Below are 19,801 nucleotides of genomic sequence, written 5' to 3' on the forward strand. Positions count from 1 at the left end.
TTTTGTCTTTTTCTCTTCTGTTCAAATACTATTTTGGTGGGTTGAAATCATAAAGCACTTGATCATAAAGATCTTGCAGCACCACAACAGCCAGAGACAAGCCTGGATGTTCAGAATGATTCAACAGTAACTGTTCAGCTCCAGAGTGGAAAAAAAACTGCATGTTTATAATGCTGCGGTTCATCTGGAGCTTCGGTTCATCGATCAGAACTAATTACTGATGAATAATCTGAAGAAAATAAATGAGAAAAAATACTTCTACAACCAAGAAAATGTGCCAGTGTTTGACTCTTCAGAAGAATCAACCTGCTCGAGCGACTCTCTGTCAGACACTCTCAGGTGCTTCTCCTCTGAAACCAGAACATTAGGCCAGAAAAGTGAAGTGAAGCGTATGTGAAGCACAATTTTGGGATTTAATTGTTGCCAGTTAGACCTGCTGAAGTAACAGGATGGGTTAAAAAATTGCTCATAGACATGTCCATAAATAGCTAAAATGATTGCTGCCCTTCAGGTATGCATTACCATAACCCAATAAAGCCATATTTGATATTTTGTCATATTTGATACATCGGGCTTTTAAGGCTCATGCAGTTTGATATAGTGAGAATAGGAGCACAACTGTACAAAAAAACAATGCGATGCAAAACGATGATTGAGAGATGAAGAAACAAACGCTCCTCAAAAGATCCTGAGGATCAGATTTGAGACTCTAAAACATGATTGATGGAGAATCAAGTAAAGCTGAGCTGCTTCAGTCCAGTAAGTGTTCATCTGGAGATATTACTGCAGTTATTCTGTTGTTTACTTGAGAAAAACCAGTCAAGATTTGACAGCAGAAAGACACTGAAGCAGCAGCTGAAGCTAGACGTTTCTACAATTACACTAAAAGAGATTTTACTGGAGAAAAACTCTAAACTATCAATCAGAGATTGTGTGTTTTTTTTCTGTTGATCATTTAGAGGCCTCTGATATGCCTGTGTGTGTCAGATATGATACAGTAGACTTTATAGGGTTAATGACAATAGACATAAAGCATTACTCATATCACTTTTCTTTCTTGAAAGCCAGTTGCGTGCAATAAGTGTACAATACAATGAACTATACAAACTTTGGTATAAATGTTTGGTGTAAATAATTGGTTTAAATTTAATTGCATGTTTGAAACTCACTCAAAACAAGCCAAACTAGAGTACAGTCCTTTTAGTCTTTAATCATTGCACATCTGCAATGTAAGCTATTGAGTGATTTATAAACAAAAGCAATCCTACATGTAACTGGAAGCCAATGTAAAGACCTGACGACTGGTGTGATATGCTCAGATTTTCTAATTCTAATCTTTTGCATATAAATAAATATTAATTTCATAAGACAATTCTACAGAACACAAATGTGTTTATTTTCGCTGCAATAGGCTAGTGCATTTCCATAGATTTGACAGAGGTTTTCCTGGGATTTAATGCTTTTCATCTGATGTCTGAGGCCTGAGAATTAAGTTTATTTATCAAGTCTTACCTCCCTCAGACTCATCCTCTCTCCTTTCTCTGTGACTGCTTCGTACAAAAACATTTCTTATGTCCATCTACAGGAGCCAATAATGTTTTGGTCAAAATAAGATCATCATATTAGACATCAGTCAAATCTTGACTGGTTTTTCTCAAGTAAACATCAGAATAACTGCAGTAATATCTCCAGATGAACACTTACTGGACTGAAGCAGCTCAGCTTTACTTGATTCTCCATCAATCATGTTTTAGAGTCTCAAATCTGATCCTCAGGATCTTTTGAGGAACGTTCTTACTCTCATCTTACTAAGACATATTGGAAATATATAGTGACGACTGATATTTAGATCATTTTATGTCAGTATCTGCTCTACTGTTATAAAGATCCTGAAATATTTAATGGCCAAATAATGATGTTATGTTGTTGCTTCATTTTATATCAACATCTCAGTCAAATTCCTCAGTTTATAAAAGAAACACAAGATTTGTTCATGTGTAGAGTAATGTCATGGAAATCTATCCCTCATTTACTGACAGAACAACATGACCATTTATTCAACAACAGTAAAATGTCATTTGTAATATCAGGATGACTTAAATACATCTCTTCTATTATGTATACATTTTGTAATGCATTTGTCTGGTTCAGGTTTTACTTTCCATCGATGGAGGTTTGAAGTAAATGTTTTGAGAAGTTGGCTGGTTTACATCACACCAAAAACAAGAACAAACACTGACCGGTTTTCTTCTGCAAGTAAATACAGTATTGTGAGGTGTGACAGGAGCAGATACGTCACATGACTATAAGAGCTCAAAACCTCACGCACATGACAGAAACCAGAAGCAGTGGAAATTAATTAGCCAGCGTGTCCTAACGCCCGTTGAGTGCTCGACAGCACTTTCTGCATAAAACATGAAGCTATAAAGACGTGATCTTAACATCTGATCCTTTTAACACTTCCCATTGACTGAGTAAAGCTCGAGCTCTCTATTATGGCTAATGTAAACATGCTGTAATTGCTCACAGCGCTTCAGTAATATGCATGTACATTAACAGAGAGCATCAGAAACACAAGCACTCCACGCTTCAGTCACGCTCTGATTCCTCCAGACAGACCAGCATTCACTTCTGACACACTTGAGAACAATAATGGCCATCAAACTGTTTTGTGTGTTTATGCATGGCTGTTTGTGAAATAAAAACCTACACACTGCATCAGCTAGGGTTAAAAGAACATACAAGATGCCAGAAACAATAAATTACTGCAATAATGATCCAAATGGCAAGTTTATTTTGGTCAGGCAGTGTGTTTGCAATTCTGAGAAACAGAGCACATGTTCAGTTGTGACTAATGTCAAAAATGATCCTAGATTCATAAGAACAGCCTCTTTCGATATACTGTAACTGCTCTAAAATTAGAGCTTGAAAGGTGTTCAGAGAGTCAGCGTGACTGAATCAGGAGGAGTGTTTGTGTGATTTTCCTGGAAGAAATTAATGATTCTTCACAGAACAGGACACGTGTGACATCGATTCTCTTCACTTAAGCAGCCTCTCGTGAACGTGAATCTAAAACAAATCGATATCCAATTCTCCTGCGGAAGCTCGTCTGCTGGTCACAATCACAGAAATGATACTTCAGTCATAGTTTGTAGTGTCTGTGTGTTTAGCTGTCAACAAATATTCAATACTGTGTGGGATAACAGTCATATCAAGCTACTAGTAATCTAAATACTGTCCTGCTCACACGTCTTACTGAACACACACGATACACTCGGTCTTTAGTTTTAGCTGACAGTCGTTTAACATGACCTAGAGAAGAGCTGTGTGTTTCTGTAGTGTTTTCTCTTGTGCTCATCAAGGCTGCATTTATTTCATATTTGATCAAAAATATATTCAAAAATATTTTGAAATGTTATTGCAGTTTAAAACAGCTGTTTTCTATGTGAATATGTGTTAAACTGTAATGTATTTCTGTGATCAAAGCTGTATTTTCAGCATCATTACTCCAGTCTTCAGTGTCGCATGATCCTTCAGAAATCATTCTAATATGCTGATTTGCTGCTCACGAAACATTTCTGATTATTATCAATGTTGAAAACAGTTGTGCTGCACAATGTTTTTGTGGAAACCGTGATGCATTTAATTTTTCAGGATTCACAGATGAACAGAAAGTTCAACAGAACAGCTTTTATTTGAAATATAAATCTTTTGTAACATTAGAAATGTCTTAACTGTCACTTTTGAATTCCTTATTGAATAAAAAGATTAATTTCTTTCCAAAAAGCAAAAAACAAACTTTTGAAGAATGTATATATATATTTTTTATCATTTATGATGTAGTTTCAGACACTAGTGTCTGAGGGATCTGCCATATTTGTAGTTTATTTTTAACACTTTGTATTTGTGTTTGTAGTTCTGATTGAATCCATGCAGTGGCTTGTGGGTAATATTAGCCGTCAGCGTGTGCACAGATCTGCACTTCGAATTTCCACTGGAAATAGTCAACCATCCGCAAACCTTTTGGATACTCATTTCAACATACTATTATTTGGGATACACTAATTCTAATTTCAAATACTACTCATGATGGATAGTAGGGCTGTGCAATATATCGAAATATCACAAATGTACATATCGCAATATGCATATCGCTACAGCTTGCAATATCTGGGGCCATGAACAAAAGACAAAGAGAAAATCACTCACTGCTCTTACCTAAATAACTTTTGTAGCTTAAATAAGAATCAGTGCATATTGAATTCAAAGAGTAAATACTAAGCAGTGTTTTATTTTTCCTTTTTATTATTCAGTTCCTAAACTCATGTTAAAATGATTACACTAATGTTAAAATGACATTTTTATGTAATGCTCGAGTAAAACACTACCGTTCACTTTCAGAAGTTGTTGTAGGGGTGCTTTCTTATCAGAATCAGAATCAGAATGAGATTTATTCACCAGTTTCATTTGAGCATGTGGCACTTTAAGCATTATCGTTTCGAATATCGAATATCGCATTATTTAATGAGTCATCGCATATCGCATTTTTCTTCAATATCGCACAGCCCTAATGGATAGTATGTGAACTGGAGCACAGAATGAGTGTGGATTTAGCACAGTAGCATGTGATCAGTAAACACAGTATATGATGGAGGGTTCAGATGATCAGACAAAAGCACAGCGGAGAATGAGCTTTATTTCATGTGACTGCTGATACTGAGCTAATATAAACGCGACCTTTCCTGTTCTTCCCTGAGGGAGAAGCAAACACACAGCGGCTTCAGACTCATCTGAATAACACACAGGCAAACCAGAGGCTCGGAAACACCCAAATTCATCTTCGTGCTGCTTAGCTGCACTTTCTGTGTTTCTAAGATGACAAAGGTTTTAAAAGATAGACTCATCAGCACTCATCAATGTCAAAGACAGGCTTCACTGTCCACAGAAACTGAACATGAATTCCAGCATGACGCTTCAGCTTTAACAGTGAAAGAGAGCCATGCAAAAACTAGATAAACACTTAGTAACATCCAGTGACGCAAACTATTCAAGCTTGTCAAATTTCACTGAATCATTCATGTAATTCATAATACATTTGTGACCCTGGAGCACAAAACCAGTCATAAGGGTCCATTTTTTGAAATTGAGATTTATACGTTTTTTAGCCAGATGATAAACAAACACAGACCGGAAGTTCACTCGGGCCAGGCGCGTGCGCTCTAAATTTTTTATTGAAAATAAAAATAACTAATTTTTGAAAATTTGCTCATTGTGATTCATTTTGCCAGCACAGGTCACAATTTTTTCGTGGGGTAGGGTTTAACGTGTTAAGTCACATTTTAAGCGACACAATATTATCCGTTTTTGTCTATTTCAGAAAACAAAATAAATCCAAACAAAGCCACAGCAGAACCATTGCATGTCTCTGAGCAACTCACTGGTGTTTTGTTACCTAATTAATTTAAGCGAATCAGTTGAGTGAATGATTCAATGACACACTCATAAAGACTGTCACTTTCTTTGCTCCTAAATTAATCATTCATCCATTTGAATTAAATGGTTAAATGAATGATTCAATGACTCATTCACTTAGAATGTGACTTGTCGCCACCTATTGGCGGTTTAGTTTCATATATGTAAAGCATGATTTTATTTTTCCACGCATTTATACATCTGTATTAAATTTTTTTGTTGTTGTTGAATATTAAACTCATAGCATTACTTATGTATTTGTAATAGCAGTGTAAATGCATTCATGGCATCTTTGAGCAGCATAAACAGTTGGTGTAAAGTTGCGTTCGACTTTAACATCCTCCGTCATTTTGACGGACAGGGTCGTAAAAATTCTGTCATAATCTATTATTAACCGTCATTTTAATTTTCATATTTTAATTATAACAACACATTTAATTGCTTTTATTTTTGTTAACATTTTAAATTTTAATAATGAACCTACAGGACAAGCATATAGGCATATGCATTTATTTATTTATGATGAGAACCGATGAACAGAGACTGTGCATCACTTTTCATGTTCAACACACCCCGCAGTGACTGCATAGGCCACTAAAAACAACAAAATATGCTAGGGCTGGATAAAACAAAAAATTATTTCGTTATTTTAATAGATTCTCATTTTATGAACCAATATCGATTCTTAAATCCCAATCAACTCTGTTTTCAGTTGATGAATGAACAGTACATATAGTGCACATCCCATCCAATAAATCACAATGGGCTAAGCTTTGTGCTTTGTTACTTTTGATATGAAACAAATTTTGTCCATTTCATTAGGAAATTCAAGCACTAAATACCACTTTTGATAGATCGCTGTAGACACCTCAGAACAAGCGAAGCAGCAGCGCACGTGAACATCTCTTTCGCTTTACTAGTGTATACTCGCCTGTGCGTAATCAAACGCATAGCAAGCTTAACTGGATGCATTTCGACATTCTGCACCGGTGAAACTCCTTTGGATCTGATCCAGACCTGTTTACCAAAGCGGAGTGTTCAGTGATGGAGAGAGAGCATGAGAAGCTTGAGGGTTTCTGGGTAAAAGTGCAGTGTGTAGAGAGCACTTTCATTAGCTGGACTGCTTCAAACAGCCCCAGAGGAGCTCAGCATGAACGCCTCGCCTCGGCTGAAGCGCTCTCTAAATGTGTGTGCGAGCTGCTTCTCCATCTGCACATATGTGCGGCGTGTTCAGAGGCTTGCGTCTAATCAAGTCAGCTCCCTCTCCCATGAGGCTCTGCTTTGAAGAGTCAAGGTGAGTGACTGTGAGATGGGCAGGTGTGTGTGTGTGTGTGCGTGTGTGTGTGTGTGTAACGGCCCCACCAGGTGATACACATACAGCAGCTGGAACTCCGTCTTCACGATGGGCTTCAGCACCTCTGAGAGGAACCTGACACACACACAGAGACACACACACACACACACACACACAGAGAGACACACACACACACCATGTGAAAACCATGGTAAAATCTCTGCAACGCCAAAATGAAGACACCAATGATCAATCAATAATCACAAACTGTTCAAACTACATAATACTAACTGCAGGCCGTTTATGGAGGAAGAAATGTCGCAATTTCAGCATGAATAGAGAATGAATCCATCTTTATTTGACCCTCTAACTCTAGCACTCTCTATTCTAATTCTATTCTTTAAAAAAACGTGCCCCTTTTAGACTTGCACTCTATTCATTTACTGCTTGTTTTCTTAAAAAAAAAAACGAACACTAGCTTCTTTTTCTATTCTATCTGTTTTCTTTTTATTTATTATATAATTAAAAAAAAAAAACCTTGCTATATGTACTGTGTTAAGCTAACTGAGACTTGTTATAGCACTTGTATATCATTGCTCTTTTGTTGATTTTGATTGCTTCCATTGTCCTCATTTGTAAGTCGCTTTGGATAAAAGATAAAAATATGAATGAATCTGTAGTGGTGTGTTTTACTACAGCTTTGAACGCATCTGAGTCACAATGAGTGTGTATTGAAGATCTGTTCACAGCGGATGACATCATCATGACTCGTGACATCATGATCGATCTGCCCTGAGCTCAACCACTCATTAAACGCATTTTCATGACATTTCTGAACTCGTCGACTTGAAACCCAGTGACCTTCTGTTATTGATCACGTCAGGACCGGAGCTTCATGAGTCTGCTTCACTCTCCTACATGTTCATAAGTTTCTCTCTGGTGAATGCTCAACACTGGAACTCAAATGAGCGAATGACAGTGTTCAGCAGATTGTGTGAGGTTTGGGTGTTTCATCAGACGTGTGCTGATATTCCGCTGTCGCTGCAGACGGAGTGTGTCAGACGCTCACAGCTCCTGCAGGAGCCGCCTGTCACTGAGTGCTCAAGCACGCATGGCTACAATCCCAGACGTCACAGTGCTGTCAGCAGATGCATTCACACAGACACATCAAAACAAACAGAGCATGTGACTGCTGCACGAGGCCTGACACCTCACAGCACACACACACACACACACACACACACAAACACACACACTCTCACACACACACACTCACACACGCACACATACAAACACAAACACACACACACTCTCTCACACACATACACACACACATACATACACACACATATGCACACACACACACACACAGACACTACTCACAACTGACTCACTCACTCAACCACAACCTTTATCCATTTATCAGGGTATCTTTCGAGGTTTTACAATCAAATTTTAGGCTTTTTAAGATCTGCACTAAGAAAATTAATACTGTTTGTCCATTCAGAACAAACCCATACAATCTCAAATCTCAGATTCTTTTACTTGATTAAACAGGCTGTGGCACAAATTCAATGAGGACATATTTGACTTCTCAGCAAAACAGGGTAACTGCAAGTGCATATTCAATATGCACCAAGGCCGTAACCAGAAGAAGATTGGATCGTCTTGAAGATTGGGGAGACCAGATATATATATATATATATATATATATATATATATGCAAGTGTGCATTAAAACCATTAATTCCAAGTCAGTTTAATCCCCATTCTATATTAGAATGACGCATATTGACGCACAGAGATCGGGAGACTGCGCACAGAAACATTACATTCAGAAACTTGCTGTCAACGCTGACTTTTATTAATAAAATAGTGATACTGAATCCTGCATTGCTACACTATATTTCTCACCGAGGGGGTAAGGTCGCTGATTTTGAAGTAAAACTCACAGCTTCCTTGAGAGAGACGCACAGACTCGGGTAACTTAATTCACACATGCAACTTTAATCTCTCTTTCTCTCTCGCTCTCATAATATCTACATTTGAGGAATAAGTGGAGTAAGTTTGCATCACTGGATATAGCTGTTGGTCAAACATTTCTATCGTAAAACAGTTGACTAATATTAAATGATTTGCAACTTCTTCGCTCTCTTTCAACAAATCGTGCTCTGCTTCAGTGAACAGTAAAGCCCGCCTACTTTGATTTGATTGGCTATATTAATTTTTTGACATTGACAAGTGCTGTTAGTTGACAAGTACTCTCTGCCCCGCCTTTCTGAAACGCGTCGATTTTTACAAAGCTCATCGTTCTGAAAAGCGTGCTGTGCTCTGATTGGCCAGCTGTTCGGTGTGTTGTGATTGGCCGAATGCCTCAAGCATGTGATGGAAACGTTACACCCCTTACCATATTTGGAAACACAGAGCGTCTCCACGGCAACAATACTACAGCGAGAATCAAAGTTATGTCTTCTTTCTTTGACTGAACATTTGGGTGGCGTTATGCAAATCTTCCCACATAGTGACGTAGAGATGTGGGGGCGTGTTAGAACGAGTCGTTTTAGGGGGGCGTGGATGAGTCTTAACTTTTATAAAGAATCTCTCTTTGGGTTTGAGACTTTAGTCTTTGCAACTTTAGGGATCTTATATATGCACAAACAGCTTGTAACACTCCAAAGACAAAGGAAAACCTGAAATCACATCATATGACCCCTTTAAACTGAACTCAAGGCTTTTTAAGGACCCGCAGGGAGCCTGGGTATTGGTCAGAATTTTAATGTCTGTGCATCCTAACTTTAACAACGAAAATAACGCACAACACAGTTTAATGGCTGCTAATAACTGTTTACGGCCAGTAATGTCTCTCTGGGCAGCGGCAGGTGTGGTGAACGGTTCAGTGTGCAGGGTGTTTTTGAGACGGGCGTGAGGTCTTACTTGGGTATGAGGGAGAGCTGTCCGATGCTGGAGTGATGCCACACAGTGTGAGCCAGCGCCAGAACGTAGCTGCAGTGCATCTCTGAGTACGAGCGGTGACAGGCAGTGAAGTCCAGCAGCTGGAACAGGTAACCCACCCACTCCGTCTCCGAACTCAGAACCGCACTGCTGATCACACTCACGATATGCTCGTGAAGCACGATCCAGTGCGGCTCCTGACAGAGACACAGACAGCACGAGAAAATGAGTTTACCTTGAACAGAGATGCTGAGTTCAAATCATCTGTCAATTATGGTTCCCAAGACCGCGACTACAAACACCTCAGAGTTCAAATCCCATCAGGGATTGTACATGAAGCAGGGTTATTATAGTTAACTAAAAGTAAAGTGGTTAAAATATATAACTTGAAATAAAATAAATGCTAACTGAAATAAAATATATATTTTTAATAAAAAAAAAAATAAACATTTTTTTTAATTCAGCTAGTTGCAAGTAAACATTTATCATTTTCATTTACAGTAGTTTAACTTGATGTAATAAAATAATTAAAACTCAAATAAAAAAAAATATAAAAACTACATATAAACAATATATTAAAAAAATGACAAAAGCACATAACAAAATTGCTAAATTTAAAATGAAAATACAAACATGAAAACTAATTTAAATTATGAATAAAAACTGAAACAGTATTTCAGTGATACTAAAATAACACTACTACAAACTTGACAATTACGGTCTCAAATGCTGAATGTAACCCTAGCAGTCGAATGCACATCATCAAGCACTAGTCCTCACTGCTGTACGAGAGGAAGAGTGAATGAATGAATGAATGAATGAATGAATGAATGAATGAATGAATGAATGAATGAATGAATGAATGAATGAATGAATGAATGAATGAATGAATGAATGAATGAATGAATGAATGAATGAATGAATGAATGAATGAATGAATGAATGAATGAATGAAGATGGTGTGCGTACAGGCCGTGATGACCAGGCCGATAGCGTTCATCCACACTGTGATGTTCTCCCGAGGAACCAGCAGCTGACTGCAAAACACACATTCATCATTCAACACTCAGCGCTGTAACATATGAATGAGTTCAGCCCTATTCGGACGGGACTAGCTTCACAGGGGGTCGTTAGAGAAATTTGTGTTTCACAGGCGTATTTAGCGATTTTAATCCCGTCCGAATTCTGCCACGTCTGTGTTTTTCTCACACAACCTCTGTAATAATTCCAGAGCAAATGACCTACTGTTTTTCTGCAAACTCGGTGATCCTCTGAGAAAACTAATCGTCCGAAAGTGAATGTGTCTGATTGCAGACGATATTTTTTTCCAACGTGCTTTACCGTAGACGCTCTTACCTCGAGCATGTTTGATATATCTGCCTCCCGGCAAAGAAATAAAAACATAATAATAATAAAATCAAGAGCCAGGTCATGTGAACTGTTAAGACTAGCTACTGTAATATCAGCCTCAGTTACTCACCTTCATTTCTGCACTCAATTACATAATGTTTTAATTACATATGTACCTTTATGAAAATTAAACATGGGTTTACTACAAAAAAATTCAAAATAAAACCGTTAAACTAAAGTAACCACACATTAACCATGGTTTTGCTGTACTTTTAGCCATATAGCTTCACCATGGTATTTGTAGTAAAACTGTGGTTATACTATCAATCCGAATGACTACGCAATGCAATGCATCTCTGTGACGCTCAGATGTCCAAAACAGACCCTCCCACCTCTGTAATAAACACAGAGATGTTAGTCCCGTCCGAATCGGTACAAGAAAATCACAGACGTCAGGGGATAAGAATTGAAAACTCAAACATAGTTTAGAAAACCAGTCCCGTCCGAATAGGGCTTATGTTTGTGTATCTCCTGACACAGCTCTCACAGGCATGAACTCTGACCTCTTGAGCACGACACTGAGCAGAGCGTTGCCCACGTCTTTCCCCGGCACAGCCAGAGCCAGCAGCTCCACACAGGTGACGTGTAGAGCATGAGCGGCCGGGTTTGGAAACTCGTTAAACCGCCAGTCACAGTTGGGGAACGGCCAGTTTCAGCTTTTGTCTTCTCCAGGGGTTAACTGATGGACTGGAGTGCTGTGGATTACTTGTGGATTATTGTGATGTTTTTATCAGCTGTTTGGACTCATTGCTGAGACACTGATGCACTGCTACATTTCTACAAATCTGATGAAGAAACAAACTCATCCTAATCTGGGATGATCAGAGGGTGAGCACATTTTCAGTAAATACAAATTTTTGGGTGAGCTATTCCTTTAAATTTGTTCATCATATAAAGCGATCACGTCACAAGTCCTGGATTAAACCGCTCGATTCTTATGCATTACTTTTCATAAGTCTTTGAAAAAGTTTTGGTTGAGCAGACTTTGAATGGAACGACAAAAGGTTCCAGGTTTCTTTAAAGGGGTCATATGATGCAATTTCAATTTTTCCTTTCTCTTTGGAGTGTTACAAGCTCTTGATGCATAAAGAAGATCTGTAAAGTTGCAAAGACTAAAGTCTCAAATCCAAAGAGATATTCTTTATAAAAGTTCAGAGTCAGCCACGCCTACCTAAAACGGCTCGTTCTAACACGCCCCCACATATCTCTACGCGTTTCAAAAAGGCGGGGCATAGAGGAGAAACAATAATGTACAGTATGTGGAAAATAATGTGTTTTTTTAACCTTAAACCACACAAACACATTTCATTACACCAAATACACAAAATAATGTTCTTTTTAGCAGCATCATATGACCCCTTTAAAAATCCCCTCAAATGTGTTTTTAACATGAATGAAGCTCATACAGGTTTGTAATGAGTAAATATGGACAGATTTTTCATTTCTGGATGAACTGTCCCTTTAAGACTAAAACAGTTTTGTATATTTCAGTCTTGGCCCAGTAGATAACAGCTGTACTGCATGTTAGGGAACACTTTACCAAGTGCACTGATAAACATCAAGAACACAGCGCTCTTCTAAACTCACGTGTTGTCTTTGGTCTTAGTTTGAACATCATGGTCGGGTCAGATCAGGCCAAACTGTGTGCTGAATTATGTTGTTTGCCATTCAGCACAAATACACAAGAGATGAAATGTCAAGGCAATCTGGGGTCAATCTCTCCTTGAAATGCCACAGAGAAGTGAAGATGTGAGGGGGATAATAACTGTGTGCTTATGACATTTCAGACAGCCATCAAGCTTGATATGCAGCCGAATATCTTGAACTGAGATGGTTTTCTGTTTCATCTCTAAAGGTCAAGAATAGTTTTATACACAAATCTTTATACACAGCTTAAGGTCTGAGAGTGAAGGGCATTAAGGACAGTAAATCAAGCACAGTACAGTCAGATAAAAAGACATTAAATGACTGAAAAGAGATGCCTGTTACACGGCTGCAACGACGAGTGTTTCTGAGGAGGAACGATCACTGGATTAGTGAAAGTTTGTGAGCTATATGCCATCAAATCTTCGGTAGATATTCAGAGTTTTGTTAGATACTCTTGGTTAGTAAATGTGACATCCGCAAGCACACTGTATATTCCAGTTTGTTTTTTTATGTCTGGTAAATAATCAGTAGTCGATGAATGGAAAATCTGAGCACAGACTCTAAACACATTTTTCAATAATTTGCTGTATGAGCTTTATGGACGCTGCTGCTGCCGTCATTATCCAGTGTGCCATTGTGTGCTTGCTGTGTGTTGTTAATGCATGATTTTTTCCCAGAAGATTCTAAAGATTTTATTGATCGTGCCAGTCAATTCTAGTGCTGAATCCATACGTAACGCTGAAACAAATACTAACCCTGCTAACCTTAACCTGCATTGGCAACATTAATGTTTGCTGCACTGTTAAAAAAAAAAAAAAAAAGAAGTGATTGCAGGAACTTTACTGTAAAAAAACAGGGTAGCAGCATTATAGGTTTTACGTATTTGACTTAAATTTAGAGTAAATACATTTTCAATTAACTGAAATGTTAATATACCAACCTACTGAAAAACTAAATTATTAATATATATTTTTTTTTTTTACATTTTTAACTGAGGTAAATATAGAAGGTGCACACAGTATCATACACACAAATACAAAACACAATCACATGACAAAATAATGCAATTTAACAGCATCAATAAATCCTTAATGTACATAACTGAAAAGTGGAAAAACTAACCAGAAATAATTATTTTAGTGACAACCCATCAAATGTGAGCGGTCACACAAAGGATACTGGGAACGTCAGTTTACGTTTTTTTCCACTGTAGATTATAAGATTATTTTTCACTTCCAAAAACTGTAAATTTAAATTTCATGAAATGTCCCATAAGATCTTTTACCATATGTGACCCTCGAGCACAAAACCAGTCATAAGGGTCAGTTTTTTAAATGGAGATTTATACATTGTCTGAAATCTGAATAAATAATCTTTCCATTGATGTATGGTTTGTTAGGATAGGACAATATTTGGCCGAGATACAACTATTTGAAAATCTGGAATCTGAGGGTGCAAAAAAATCCAAATATTGAGAAAATCATCTTTAAAGTTGTCCAAATTAAGTTCTTAGCAATGCATATTACTAATCAAAAATTAAGCTTTGATATATTTACAGTAGGAAATTTACAAAATATCTTCATGGAACATGATCTTTACTTAATATCCTAATGATTTTTGGCATAAAAGAAAAAATGGATAATTTTGACCCATACAATGTATTGTTGGCTATTGCTACAAATATACCTGTGCTACTTATGACTGCTTTTGTGCTCCAGGGTCACATATGGTAAGGGAAATTACCGTTAAACAATTTGAACAGGTTTTTACCATTAAAATTAGGCAATTTTTTACAGTATGCAATGTGAAGCATCCATGATATTGCTGAACTCTGAAATGAGTCTGGGTTGACGGATGAAACCGGCGGTGGGCTGGGGTTTGCACAGATCTGGGGAACAATCCCAAGTTGTTAGCTTGTAGCAGGCTGTGTGTGTGTTACCTTGTGGTAGGTCATGTGTTTGGTGTGCCAGTCGCTCTGCAGCCAGTGTTCGGGAGCGTTCTCCTTCACGAAATCACTGACGCGGTTGCGGAAGTCGTTGGGTTTGAGGAGGAGGAGCTGGAGACCTGAGCCTCGTTCCCCTCGTGACTCCTCATCATCTGCATGGAAACACACAACCTTCAGTGCATTTGTTTGGAAACGTTTGTTCAGTGTAGCGTGTTGAGAGAGCAGCGCTCTCAGGAAACGGAAACGGTCCAGTTGTTCAAAAGTAATCTGATCGGATGTTGGCCATCGGATTGGATCAAATCTTGAAAATGTGTTGTTCAAAAGAAAAAAAAAAGGATTCTGAATTCGGATTAGATCATAAAATTGTAGATCACACTGATTGTAAACTACATTGGCACAATCATCAAAGATGAACCAGTCAGAAGTAGTTATTTGTGTAAATGCACTGCAAAACATTGGCATTTTTCCCCCCCATCTAATTTTTTCCCATCAGCATGTCCCTTTAGGGGCTCCATAGAGCACTAGTAATCCAGATTTGGAAATCTGAAAAAGTGTGTATCTGGATCAGTGTTCAAATCCAATCCAATTTGGCTTTGAAAAACTGGCACAACAGTAAGATGGGTTCCCTGATCCTGGATCGCAAAACATGGGATTTCCAAATCCAGATCATTCTGATCCAGATTACACTCTTTGAACAATTTGCCCCAGGATCTGTTTGCGACGAGATCTTCAGACGGGGCTGAGAAGCACAAAAGGGTCAGTGTCACTGATGTGACGGTTCGATCGGACTGATGAATGGAGCATGTACAGTACAGCAGGAAGCTGATTGATCCGCGGATGAGAAGGCCGATCCTCAGGCTGTTTACAGTCGAGCTGGCCTTCTGTTAGCTTCTGACACACGGATAATGTTTCACATGCAGCTTTTCTCGCATGCTGCGCTAACAGGCCAATAAATCCATGAGTCAAACATGAAACAAAGCACAGCTGAATCACTGGAAACATGCTGCTTTTTGGAAACGATTACATCTAATCAAATCAGAAACGATGAATCTGCATTGTGGATTTTGGAATAGATTTAAATAATGCCTCTATTTTAATACTCAGTGGCACAAATGCAGTTTACTTTCCATTGATTAGGTCTTTAAACAGTCGTTTTCAATGATTTAATGATTGGTTTGAGTAATCAATCTTTTGCTTTAAAGACGGCAGCACTGCAGCCACAAAGAACTAAACCTGATGATCATGTTCTCCAGCATGATCGGATATCTTCCAAACAATAACCTGAGCTTCACTGGAAGAAGAAAATCGGACCATCTGTACGTAGAGTCACATGATCAGTGACGTTCATTTACTGTTATTTGATTAGTCATCAAGAAATAGTGGACAAACAGAAATATTTATTTATTTCATGGTACGTAGGGCTGGGCGATAAATCAACAATGATAATTATCACAATATAATTTTCATTGATAAAACTATATGAAGAGTTTGATAAAAGTTCAATATAATGTTTATGCGCCAAAAGTGGCTCAAAGTTCAAACGACAGCGCAGCGGTTGCGAGCTTCACTAGAGCAGATGCGTTACTCGCTGATGAGACTCGGTCACGCCACACTAAACAGAGCTGTGAGATCCAGTGTGAAGCGCCTGAAGAACACAAATGACTCGGTGATATAAGCTAGTTTAGAGCCAGACAAAACAGCGCTGACAAACAGCAGAAACACTGTGAGCAACGATCACGAGTCAGAAGGCTTTCAATCTACAAATCGCCATCATTTACCATGGATTTACTGTAGTAACTGCATCATGATATTGTGTCAGAAATGTGGGCATTTGTATTGAATTCCTATTATATTATTAATGTAGACATGAATTAAATGTATTAAAGGAGTAATTGAATATAATGACAGTATAGGGGTGTTGCAATATACCTGTATTGATGATAACCTTGATATTCAAATAATGAAATATCGACATCGTGTTAATTTAGGGTGTGACGATACACCGGTATTGGCGATAACCACAATATTTAAAATGAACAGGACTCTTATGATAACACGACACATAAATGCTCCAGCACCAGTACCTGCAGTATTGTGCATTAACGCTGACACCTGTCAAACAAGAAGACGACACAGCGGACGGCAACGAACCATGTTCAATATTATACAGACAGTAAGTTGTGATTATTTTACTCGTCATGGAATGGGAAATGTTACATTAACCTGTTAACAGCGGTTTCCTGTGTTCATATATTGCATTGCATTATATGTTTGGATCATTTCAATCTCATCTTACTAAGACAAATTATTGGCGATATAGAGCAACGACTGATATTTATATCATTTTATGTCAGTATCTGCTCTACTGTTATAAACATCTCATTGATTTACATTACAAGCATCAGAATTTCATTATATACACATCAACATCTGCTCCAGATTACATTTTTGCTCAGTTTGAGTCTGTGAATAAAATTGAGCTGTTTTTATCTCCATATTCTCATTATATCAGACTATATGAGCCATAAAAGACTGAAGCATCCATCATTTCATCGATGTATTAAAGGGCTTTGGCAATGTCACATTATCACATCCCAGTTGCTTAGTGTAAAAGCAAAAAGTCCTGTAAAAACGCAGCCTTCTGTCGACACGGTTCAGCTCAGAGAAAACTCACAGCAAAGCTACTGTCAAGAACTGGCTGCATCTCTCTCAAGAGACAGAGAATAAGAATGAGCGGAGAACATAGGATTACATAAGCACTCGGTCAGCGCCGTGCTCTGGGATGACAAGCATCTGAATGCCGAGTCTGTGTTTACTGTCATCTGACAGTCTGAACATTCAGCTGAACACGTCCACAGCATGTGTATCCCTTTGATTGCTCTGAGAAAGAGGAAGAAACACATCTGTGCCCGCAGCCCTGGCGGTGTAATGAGGCAGAGCTCGTGACTGGTGAATAAAGTGGATCACACAGGACCGCTCCATTCAGCTCAGCACAAGCAGCCTTTATACGGCCGAGAGCGGCTGCAGCCTCTGGTGACATTAGACCACACAAACACACACAACATACTAAGATCAGCCATTCAAAGAGAGACAGATGAGCGCTGCAGACAGTACAGGGGGCTGTGAAACATTAAGACACTAGCCAGACGTGCAAGAACACACACAATCCTACAGGGTCAGTGATTTCAGCTGAAGCCACAGTACAATGAAGCAGTGTTAGTAGTAAAGAAATGAGTGTGGCAAAGCAATTGTGACCCTGGAGCACAAAAGCAGTCTTAAGTAACACAGGTATATTTGAAGCAATAGCCAAAAATCATTAGGATATTAAATAAAGATCATGTTCCATGAAGATATTTTGTAAATTTCCTACCGTAATTAAATCAAAACTTAATTTTTGATTAGTAATATGCATTGCTCAGAACTTCATTTGGACAACTTTAAAAGGCGATTTTCTCAATATTTTGATTTTTTTGCACCCTCAGATTCCAGGTTTTCAAATAGTTGTATCTCAAATATTATCCTATCCATAACAAACCATACATCAATGGAAAGCTTATTTATTCAAAAAATTTACTCTATGGTTGGTTTTGTGGTCCAGGGTCACAATTAGTGTTATTACATTTATTGCAGATTTGTCTGGTTAAGTTTAATGCTCCCACCCTATGTGAAATAGTTTTGATCTCATAAAAAAATTCAAGCAGAAGTGTGCATGAGACACTCCGTGTTTTCAGCATCTGCATCTCTCTATGAGACATGAACTTCATCTCCGGAGCTGCTCTGAGAGTCACTTCAGCAGCTTTACGCAGTTTCACTTGAGAAAAACTATCGTCAGAAACACACTGATACTGAAGATCTTCACTACAAACCTGGGCGATAAGGCCTGGGCGATAAAACGTATCGATATTTATCGACGGTACACCTTCTTCGATAACAATATAAAAAATGTTCGATATAGTGCACGATATAGGCACGTGCTATGAGTGACGCAGACAGCACACAATGCGTAGAAGATCTTGATTAGGTTAAAACCGAAACCAAGCCATTCACACAGAACGCATATTCAGCACATTTTTAGATGGACAAATACGACTGCTGCACTCGCGTCTCACACAAGAGATGTAACCATGCAAAGTTAAAACGGTTTAAACTTTTAGAAAACACGTCGCGAATTTGTGGAGGTTTATTCCTTTTCACTGCATCTCATATGTTTTTAAATGCAATCTGTGAGATGGGCGATTCGGCTCTTTGTATTAAGCCAGGGGTCACCAAACTTGTTCCTGGAGGGCCGGTGTCCTGCAGAGTTTAGCTCCGACCCTAATCAAGCACAGCTGAACTAGTTAATCAAGGTCTTGCTTGGTATACTTGAAACTTCAAGGCAGGCGTGTTGATGCAAGTTGGAGCTAAACTCTGCAGGACAGCGGCCCTCCAGGACCGAGTGTGGTGACCCCTGTATTAAGCAATGCATAAATACGTGTTGCTGTTTTGTTCATAATTGTTTATGCAATTTACGAAATTATATTTGATTTATATGAGTTAATTTAGACGTAATGCACGTGTTTTTATAGTTAGTGACAGAAGCTCCACAGTGCAACAGAATTACAGTGACAAGACAGAACATAGATAATAAAAAGAATAATATACAAATATATAAAATAGACAATGTACAAAAAAAGCAAAAACACAATATATAATATAGACAATTTTGTATGTACAGGTATGATATGAACCTTTCCACACTGAAGCAGGATGACTGGAAAAGAATTGGTTCTTTAGCTTTCCAGTATAATTCCTCTTTGCCACTCTGATCTCCTTTTCCAGTGTGTATTTGGCCTGTTTATACAAGACATTGTTCCCCTTCTTGTAAGCATCTTCTTTGGCCTGACGGAGCTGTCTGAGTTTTGCAGTGAACCATGGTTTGTCATTGTTGTAAGTTAGATGAGTCCTGGTAAGAATGCACATGTCTTCACGGAAACTGATATAAGATGTTACAGTCTCTGTGTGCTCGTCCAGATCGGTGGCATCAGCTTCAAAAACACTCCAATCAGTGAGGTCAAAACAAGCTTGTAAATCCTGCTCTGCTTC

Source organism: Sinocyclocheilus anshuiensis, unplaced genomic scaffold (genome assembly GCF_001515605.1).
Source record: "Sinocyclocheilus anshuiensis isolate Anshui unplaced genomic scaffold, SAMN03320099.WGS_v1.1 scaffold1452, whole genome shotgun sequence".
Classification (NCBI taxonomy): Eukaryota; Metazoa; Chordata; class Actinopteri; order Cypriniformes; family Cyprinidae; genus Sinocyclocheilus; species Sinocyclocheilus anshuiensis.